The sequence below is a fragment of the Equus asinus genome, chromosome 13 (genome assembly GCF_041296235.1).
Source record: "Equus asinus isolate D_3611 breed Donkey chromosome 13, EquAss-T2T_v2, whole genome shotgun sequence".
NCBI classification, from domain to species: domain Eukaryota; kingdom Metazoa; phylum Chordata; class Mammalia; order Perissodactyla; family Equidae; genus Equus; species Equus asinus.
In genome coordinates, this window is record NC_091802.1 from 24,201,266 (window position 1) to 24,211,480 (window position 10,215).

The following is a 10,215-nucleotide window of genomic DNA, read 5'->3' on the forward strand; positions in this document are numbered from 1 at the left end:
ACCATAAATAGTGCAGATTTAAAGAGAAAGGGATGAGGTGGAAAAATAAAACATGCTCAGGAAGTAGGGAGCAGACCAATTTACCTAGGCAGAGTGATCATTCCTGACAACAGGGGAAGTTATGATTGGAAAGGTAGCTTGTGAAACTTTGTGGAGGGTCTTGAATGCCTTACTCTGAGGAGTTGGAACTTTAAGTTAACAAGTATCCTTGAGGTTGTTGAGTTCTTAATTGTAACACAGGTAAAGGAGAGCTTAAGGAGTGCCAGATATGTGTTACTAAATCTAAACCCCATCGGGTTTTTAGGAGGGCCAGAAAGGTCTCAAAATCTGTTCCCAATGCTCTGGGATACAGAGCATGAGTGGTGGGGTCCTGACCAAAATCAAGTGAATCCTTGTTGGATCTGGGATCTGTTAAATAGCTACAGGGGTTACTGGATCCTTCCTGATCCTCCACGTATTGGAGAGCTCCTTTATACCTCTGAGTTGGGTCAAATAGATTTTGATATTAGACTGTGAATACCATCAGTGTTCCCAAACTGTAAGAATTAGTCCCAAGGGTTTCGTCCGGTCACTTGTTCTCTTTTTAGAGAACCCCCTAATTCAGCCAACAATATATTAGGATTATTGTAAATGCTACAAATGTAATCCTCCCACCCACTTCACTTACCAATTTAATATGGTCCCCCTAACTTGGTAAAAAAAAAAAAAAAATGCTGATCTCCTAACTAGCCTTCAAATGTACATTTGCCCAGTGCCTCACAATTTACAAAATGCTTTCACACCTATTTCATGTAATGATGAAGTAATGACTGCTTTTTACACACCAGGGAACAAAAAGAGGCTGTGGAGTTAAAATTGCGGGAAAAGAACATAATTTAGGCCTAAAACCTTTAATAGCAACAATCACCTGATTAGTATGCAGTAATGGAAAGAACAAGGGGATTGACGATAGAAAACAAGACACAGGTTTGAGATCCCGTTTGACCTGTTAATGGCTGGTGATCTTGAGCAAGTCACCTCTCTGAACCTTAGCTCTGTCTCCTAAAAAGATGATGATACCTCACAGGGTGTGGTGAGGGTCAGATGACACATGCATGTGCAAGGGGTTTATAAACTGAAGTGTGGTGAAAGTATTTCTACTAGTAGTATCTGGTCTGCCCCATGCTACTGACATGCTAACTTGATTTTAGGCTCATAATTTAATGCCCTTTAATTTCTTCTTTAAAATGAGGGAATTAGAGCAGATGGTTTTCTTGAGATTTCTTTTAACTCCAAATCCCTAATTTTGCCATGAGATAAGTGGCGGCTCATCTTTGAGATTTTTTTAAGTCATTTGGTTGACTATCTGGAGAAAGAGATGGCTAGAGCGTTGTTACTTTTACTTACAGGTTTTGCCCAGAATAGTCCCAGTTGTCTTGGTGTAATTTCCCTCTCAACCCTATCCCTTTTTGGAGATATATATGCTCACCTATGTAAAACTTTGATATAAGGAAAAAAGACTTCGTAATAAACACAGAATGGAAGGTCTTGAGGGAAATAGTCTGTTTGCCGTTAATGTTGTACCAGTTGGCTAGCTACTTGGCTAGATGCTGTCTAAGGGGATTTGAGTAAATACGTGGGTAGGAACGGTGGCTGGATACATGGCTTTTTAATACCTAGAGTCTAGGAGGCTGCATGATACCAGGAATTTAGAAGCTTTAAATTTGGACAGGAACCAAAAAAAATTCTAAACTCTGCATTCTGTTTTCTGTCTACATTTCTTCCCTCAGTGATCTCATCCATTCTCATGGGTTTAAATACCACCCATATACTGATGACTCCCAATTTATACCCCCGGCCTTGGCCTCCTCCTGGGAGCCGTGCTTCATTCCCTCTTCCTATCCCCCAGATCCCATGCACTAGTTAAGTCCTGGCAGCCCTCCACTAAGATATGCCCAGAATCTGTCCCCTGTCTGTCTCCACTGGTCCTAGCCCCCAACATCTCTTGCATTAATTGGTGCCTGGTCCCTCCCAATGCTACTAGCCACAATCTGTTACCAACAAAGTAGTCACAGTGATCTTTTAAAAATTTAGGTCAAGTCACCCTGTCACTTAAAACCATTATATGCTTCCATCACACTTGGAAAGAAAGAAAATCCAGGCCCTTATCAAGCCTGCATGGCACTCTACTAGTTTGAATGTCTACTACCTGTGAACTGATGACAACAAGCCCAGTAAAGGGGGATGAGAGGATGCAGGAGAGTATAACTGCCGTATGTTAAAAGCAGTGGTTATCACTCAGGAATAGTGGCCTGGCATGGCCAAGTTTTTTTAACTTTCAAGAGAAATTCCAAGTCAAGATTGCTTTCGTGTTTAGTGAAATGTCCAAAACACCGTGTGAGCTGAATGTGACCCATGGGCCCCCACTTTGTGTCCTATCTTCTAACTTTATCTGCTGCACTCTCCCCCTTTATTCTCTGTGTCCCACTTCTCCCTGGCTAACTTTCTGTTCCTCAGCCATGCCATGTCAGGACCTGTACCTTGTGGTTCCCTCTGCTTGGAACCTGACTTCAAATAGCATGGCAGGCTTCTACTCATCATTCAATTCTCAGCCCTAATGTCCCTTTCTCAGATGACTTGACCAGCCATCTCCCCACATTATTCTATGAATTCATGAAACATCACTGTCTTACATTAGCTTGTTTGTACATTAAGTATGTCTCTCCCCACCGGAATGTAAACTCCACAGGGGCAGGGAGCTTGTCCGTCTTGTTCACAACCTAAAATAATGCCAGGCACATAATAGAATTCAATAAATATCTGTCGAATGAATAATACCCACATAGTGGGAAGTTGCTTGGAAAAGTGGTAAAAAGGCCAAGCTGACTCATGAAAGTTGGAACCAGAACAAAAGTCAATTCAGCAGCTTAAACAAAGGGCTAAGAAATCTTTTCCTGAGTCTCCCTTCTCTGGCACATGAAGCCCTTACCTACTCTGAACATCAGTGCAAGGAGGCATACACAAGTGTCTAGAGTGCAGTGGGCCACCTTGCATTAGCCCCTGAGAATTCCTCATGGCACCAAACAAGCAAAGAGGGATGTCCATATGTCAGCAGGAGCTAGTCGGGAGCCCAGATTGCCTAGCGGCCTCTTCAGCGGAGAAAAGGAGGAATAAAGTGATTTGGTAGCAGAGTAAGATCAGAGTCAGCAAGTACACATTGCCTCACAGCTGCTCTCAGCCCTCAGTCCCTTTCTCTGCCATCGCCATTTCGTTTGGCTCACTCCTGTCACTTGGCAGTCAAATCTATTTCAGACTGAGCCTTTGCACTCAGCTGTCCTTCACTGAAGACTCTCCCAGTCTCTCAGAGGAAGAAAGGACTTCCATCTGGCTGCACCTCCACTTTGCAAACAGCATTTGGTGGATTTCAAGTGCACTTGGGAGCCAGCCATCACCTTTAGGGGAGTTCGAAGGACCACACTTGATTGGGTAGTTGATGGAGCTGGTTACTATAACTCTCGTGTGTGCGTTCTCCGTTTGCTTGTTGTTCTGCCAAACGTGTTTATAAGAGTATCGAGCAAGCCAGCCTGTCGGGTTACTGTTAGTAATAGCCACCATTCATTGGATCCCTACCATGTATCTGGCACTATGCTAGGGTTTCACATACACCATCTCTGACCCTCACAACAACCCTGTATGGTATATAATATCTTCATTTTGCAAATAAATAACTGGAGGCTCAGAAGTGAAGGAACTTGCTCTAGGCAATAATCCCAAACTCACTACTCTTCCCCTGCACCATTATTAACATGACCTTCTATTTGCACAGTGAGAGTACTGTTTACTCACCAACCTTCAGATCAGTTTTCTTCAAGCCTCAGCACCCCCGAGAGAAGTAAAACAACTATTCTCACCTCCATTTTAGATGTCTAATGACTTGCCCGAGATCACTCAAGTTCATTGCTAAAGTAAGAATAGATGTAACTTGATTCCCAGTCCCAATATTCTCTCTAGTATTTAAGAATGACATGTGGGAAATGGGAGAGGATGCCCCAAAATAGCAAGCGTTAAGATTAGGGAAGTGTTGGGGCCAGCCCGGTGGCCGAGTGGTTAAGTTTGTGCACTCCGCTTTGGTGGCCCAGGGTTTCACCGGTTCAAATCTTGGGTGAGGACGTGGCACCGCTCATCAAACCATGCTGAGGCAGCATCCCACATGCCACAGCTGGAGCGACCCACAACTAAAAATACACAACTATGTACCCAGGGGGCTTTGGGGAGAAAAGGGAAAATTAAAAGCTTCCAAAAAAAAAGTCTAGGGCTTGACTTCCCCCACTCACTAGCTATGTGGTATCCTCCTAGTCAGTTTATTCCCCACGCCTTAGTTTTACCCTCTCTAGGTATTACACTGTCTGGGTACTCCCTAAGGACCCTCCCACCTACATCTATCACTGTGATAGTGTGGTTTAAAATAAGAAATACATATTTTGACCTTCCTCCAGCTTCTGGCACAGAGCTCCTAAAACCCTTGGAATTTCCTAAGTGATTAGAGCTATAAGAGTGATAAAGTTGTCCTTTGTAATTCACAACCACACCAGAGTTTACGTTAATAAGGTGACTGTCGGTAACCCCTTAAGGATGAGTGCTGGTTGCCAGGGGAACCAACCATGTGATTAGAGGGTTAGAACTTTCAGCTCCACCCACCCCCTCCAGGGAGGGGACGAGGCTGGAGCTTGAGCTCAATCACTAATGGCCAATGATTTAATCAATCATGGCTATGTGATGAAGTCTCCATAAAAAACAAAAGGATGAGGTTCAAGAGCTTCCAGGTTGATGAACATGTGGAGGTGCTGGGAGGGTGGCAGGCCTGGAGAGGGCGTGGAAGCTCGCACCCATACCCTGCCTTACACATCTCTTCCATCTGGTTGTTCCTGAGTTAACATCCTTTTATAATAAACCAGCAATCTAGTAAGTAAACTGTTTCCTGAGTTCTGTTGCTGCTCTAGCAAATTGATTGAACCCAAGGAGGGGGTCATAGGAAGGTCTGATCTATAGTTGGTCAGTCAGAAGCACAGGTAACAACCTGGACTTGCGATTGGTGTGTGAAGTAGTGAGGGGGGCAGTCTTGTGGGACTGAGCCCTTAACCTGTGGGATCTGACACTAACTTCAGGTAGATAGTGTCCGAATTGAATTAAATTGTAGGACACCCAGCAGGTGTCACAGAATTGCTTGATGTGGAAAACCCACACGTCTGGTGTCAAAAGTTAAGTAATATTCAGAGAGTATTGCATGTAATGTAAATGGAAACAATACAGTTTTTTCCTTTACAATCACCAAGACCAGGAGAGGAGCTGAAGGCAGGAGACAGAGAGCACAGTGGGCTGCATGGTTGGAAGGCTTCAGTAAGAGGGTTTGTGTGGAAGCTCTCAGAGGAGAAAAGAGGAAGAGGGGCTCTCCTGGTATAAAGAAAATGGCATGAGGGACAAGAGAAGAAGGAAGTATTTAACCCTGTCTTCAACCTCTGCCACCACACCAGAGCTGGAAAACTGACTGTCATCAGTGCTGCCTACCAACCAGCCCAGAGTCCAGTGGAGGAGTCAGAACTTAAGTTTGCTTCCCAAATAGGCTCATAGCTTTGTAAAATAAATTTCCCCTTTGAAAATGATTAACTTGCCTCCTAAAAAACATGACCACCAAGACTCCACACTAGAAAACCCAACCTAGAAGTTTAGGGAAGACTGGAGGCTCCCTCACTCCATTATTTGTGACCTCAACCCTGCTCCCGAAGTCCCTGTCTGTATGCCAAGGGTCAGCTATTCCCAGAGGCACATTGGACTCAACTTCTCTCGGCTCTCTCCTACCCCAAGCTGAGAGCTGCAGCACACAGATATTCAAAGGAGAGGCCAAAACACCCCTCTGGTTAAGAACTAATCACCAGGGACCGGCCCGTGGCCGAGTGTGCTTCGGTGGCCCAGGGTTTTGCCGGTTCAGATCCTGGGAGCAGACATGGCACCGCTCATCAAGCCATGCTGAGGCAGTGTCCCACATAGCACAACCAGAAGGACCTGCAACTAGAAAATAGAACTATGTACTGGGGGGCTTTGGGGAGAAGAAGAAAAAAAAAAAAGAACCAATCTGTACAGCTTTACTGAGAATGAAGAGCCATGAGCTGATTTGAATTATGACATCTTCCTACAGCTGTTCCCTTTTAAATATTTATCCTGGCAAACACCAGTACCGTTTTTTACAACATACTTTAATTGTGTGACTATTAAGCAAACCAAACCATAAAATCAGCTCTCAGTGCTGAGATTTATGTGATTCAAAGACCAGCGCTTATTAAAAAAGGAATCCATGAGCTCAAACTAGCCTCATGAGTGCCCTGCACCATCTCTAGGAAGGTGTGAAGCATTTTCTCTGTTCCTGCCTGTGGCCGCCAAGCTTCCATAGCAAGTTGCATAAAATAGGAACAGAATCTACCCATTTCCCTGTGATTTTTTCTTCTTAACAATCCTGATGAGTCTAAACTGGAAGTCAAGGATGCTACAGTCTTAAAGGGGGTGGCAGAAGTTCTGAGAGGCTCACAAACACATCAGTGGCTGGAGGACTTAGGGTCAAGGTCTGACGGAAAGACGTCATCATGGGACTTTGAACAACTAGGAACAGGCAGGAGATAGCCTGCTCATTTGTCACCAAGATAGTTCTTGATTTGGATCATGGACCTACCTTGGGACTCCAATAAATGCTCTCCCTGCAAAAATGCACTTACACACAAATATTTATATAAAATTTCAGGGAACCCTGAGTCCATCCACACATCCCCTAGGGGTCCATGAACCTCAGGTTACTTCTTACCACTTTCACTGTTCCCACCCAAGCTGCCCTCATTTCTCCCCTGTAATTTTACAGCAGCTACCTAACTCATCTCTCAGTTCCTCTACACAGCAGCCAGAGTGATAGCCATCCTGTTAAAATCTAAGTCACAATCATGTTACTTCTCTGCTCAACAGAATCCACTAGCTTCCCGTTTCACCTGCAATAAAAGCCAACATCTTTACAGTGGCTTACAAGGCCCGACAGGATCTGTCTCCAGATAGCCTGCTGACCTCACCTCTAGCTCTTCTCAACCTTAACTCCTGCTGCTCTAGCTACACCTGTCTCCTTGCTGATCTCCCAACAGGACAGACAAATCCGGGTCTCTGGGCCTTTGCTTGCTGCTCTGGCTACCCTGGAACTCCATGGGGCTCTCTTTCATTCCTTCAAGTCTTTACTGTTGTCACTTTGTTGGTGAGGCCTTCCTGACCACTGTACTTAAAACTGCAACCCCCACCCCACCTGCCTGGCACCTCCTATCCTCCTCCTCTGCCTTTTCTCCATAGCACCATCACCGCCTTATGTGCTGTGTATCTTACTTCCTGTTTATTATGTGTCCCACACTAACCTGTTAGCTCCACGAGGGTAGGGGGTTGTCTGCTTTGTTTCACTGCTGCATTCAGTTCCTGGAACAGTGCCGAACACAGAGCAGGCACTCAATAAATACTCCACTGACTGATGACTGACTGAATGGATGAACTGCAGGTGGAAGAATGTATCCAGGCTGGGGAGCGGAGGAGAATGTACACTTACTGAAATTCCTCTAAGTGCCAAGCAGTTTGCAAGTTAATATAAGTCATCTCATTTAACTGTCACACACAATCAAAGAGGTATTTTTATCCCCATTTCACCATGAAAACTGAGGGCCAGAGAAGTAAGGAAAATAGACGAAGGTTACACAGCCAGTGGGGGAACATTAATTCAAACCTAAGTCCATGTGATTCCAAAGCCCTGCTATTCCCACCGCACATTACCTCATTCTCCTTGGCAGCAGATCCCACTTCTCTAAGGAAACGCAACTGCCAACTTTCACACCTAGTGCCATTTTACAGCGGGAGGCCCGAGTCAAAGACATCATTAGAGGTCCCTCAGAGCTCGAATCAAGCCAAACATTTAGAGCCTGAGTCCTTTTGCACATTTACACCAAACATTGTTAAAGATACAATGTAATGAACATCTTTGTCAGGGAGCTTATCACTTTCAGAGCTTCATTCATTCATTCCATTCCCTCATGGGCTTCATAAACCTTTGCTGAGCGCCTACCATGTGCCTGGTACTGTTCAAGGCAAGGCGGATAGAAAGCTGCATAAGGTACAGAGGCCACCCTCCAAAAACAGGTTTGAAGTCTAGGGCAGTGCTGTCCCACAGAAATACAATGTGAGCCAAGGATGCAGTTTCATATTTTCTAGTCACCACATTTTCAAAGAATTAAACAGTTCAAATTAATTTTAAGGATATATTTTTATTAAACCCAACATAGCCAAAATATCACTTCAACATGTAAACTAAGTATATGATTAACGAGATATTTTACAGTCTTTGTTTGGTAACACGTCTTCAAAATTGGTGAGCAGGGGCCAGCCCCATGGCCGAATGGTTAAGTTCGCGCGCTCTGCTTCGGCGACCCAGGGTTTCACCGGTTCGAATCCTGGGCGTGGACATGGCACCACTCACCAAGCCATGCTGAGGCAGCATCCCACATGCCACAACTGGAAGGACCCACAACTAAAAATACACAACTAAGTCCCGCGGGGCTTTGGGGAGAAAAAGGAAAAATAAAATCTTTAAAAAAAAAAATTGGTGTGTATTTTACACCTATAGCACATCTCAATTCAGACTAGCCACACCTCAAGAGCTCGAAAGCCACATGTAGCTAATGCCGACCGAACAGGGCTAGGGAAAAAGACAGATACAGTCAAGGGGGTTTTCAAAACAATGTGATAAATGTCGTGATAGAGACGTGCTCAGGATCACTCAACTGCCAGCGTTGGGATCTGACTCTCCAGTGACCTTCTAATCCCAAAGACTTTGTTCCTTCTGCGGCACAAGACAGACTTTCCCCACTTCAAACAGGGGGATTGTGGTTGGCCTCAACCAATCAAACTTAATATACTCAAAACATAACTCATCCTTTCACCCCAAATACCTCCTCCTCCCCTCTCATTTTCTACTTCAGTTCAGCACCATTATGTACTTGCTCACCCAAGCCATCCCATTTCATCTTTAGGTAAATGAGGACTTTATCTAGAAGATAATTTAAAATCTAAACACTTATCAAAAAATGCGCCTTGCTCTCCACCTCAAAAACTGACCTTGTTCGGGCTACTTTCATCTCTTACAGGGGTCGCTACAAGAACCTTTTCTCCCCCGCAATTTTACTGAGATCTAAGTGGCATAAGGCACTATACAGTATAAGATGTAGAGCACAATGGTTTGAGTTACATATACTGTAAAATGATTACTGCAGTGTTTAGTTGGCATCCATCACCTCATATAGATAGAACAAAAAGAAAAACACTTTTTTTCCTTAAAAATATGGAATGCTTCCGAAATTTGCGAGTCATCCTTGCCCAGGAGACATGCTACTCTCTGTATCTTTCTAATTTTAGTGTACGTGCTGCTGCGGCAGCACCAAGATCCCTTGCCTCTGCCTCTCCCCTACCTAGCTTCAACAGTAGTTACTATTCCATAAGGCCCTTCACGGTTCTCCATCCCCTCCATAACCAAGGTCAAGCTCTTTTTCACATAGCACAGAATTCCCTCCAGGATCTGATCTTTGCTTACCTAACAATGCCCAATTGCTTGCCGTTCCTAGACCCTGAACAAGTTCACTTACCTTCTCTGAGCCTGCTATTCTTCTGTAAAAAAACAGCCATCCTAATCTCTCAAAAACTTAACAGGAGGTGTAAGAGAGAGAATACAGGTTAAATGATCCACAATCAAGGGGTTACTCTCCTCATCACTCCTTTACACTTTACATCTATCTATCTAGAGCTGCTTTTCAATTCAAAATTATTTATTGAATACTTACTATGTGCTGCGCACTGGGCGGGGCACAAGACAGAAGGAATTCAGAAAAATAGATTGAATCACGCGGTCTTTGCCTTCCCCAAGCTTATTACAACAGTTTCTCAATCAGTATCTTTAAGGACTTGATCATCTCTAACACTGAGCAAATCAGAGGACCCTCGGAAGCTCAAGGCTGGCTGCGCCGCTGGGCGCCACCACGTTCTCGCACCTCCGCCGCGACCGCAGATCGGGAACCACCCCCACACCCCCATACGGAGCCCAGGTCCACCCTCTGTCCAACCGGACCACAGCCCACGTGGCAGGTGAGGGGCGGGGAGACCCGCGGCGTACCGTGGGCC

At 44.8% G+C, this 10,215-nt stretch overlaps 1 protein-coding gene and 1 non-coding gene across 7 annotated transcripts in view; both read right to left on the bottom strand.

Annotated features, from left to right (window-relative positions):
• Nucleotides 1–10,177, bottom strand: part of CCT6B (chaperonin containing TCP1 subunit 6B) — a 46,368-nt gene extending 36,191 nt beyond the window's left edge. For 2 of the 6 annotated variants that reach the window (XM_070482781.1, XM_070482785.1), the window contains exon 1: nucleotides 9,879–10,154. The gene's annotated coding sequence lies outside the window, so the exon portion shown is untranslated. Of the gene's footprint in view, nucleotides 1–7,415; nucleotides 7,572–9,878 lie in introns of all 6 variants that reach the window. The other 4 variants (XM_070482780.1, XM_070482782.1, XM_070482783.1 and 1 more) reach the window with 4 other exon arrangements.
• On the bottom strand, nucleotides 9,377–9,479 carry LOC123276551 (U6 spliceosomal RNA). Its single transcript, XR_006513054.1, has one exon. It is a non-coding gene; the product is annotated as a U6 spliceosomal RNA (small nuclear RNA).
• Nucleotides 10,178–10,215: the final 38 nt, after the last annotated feature.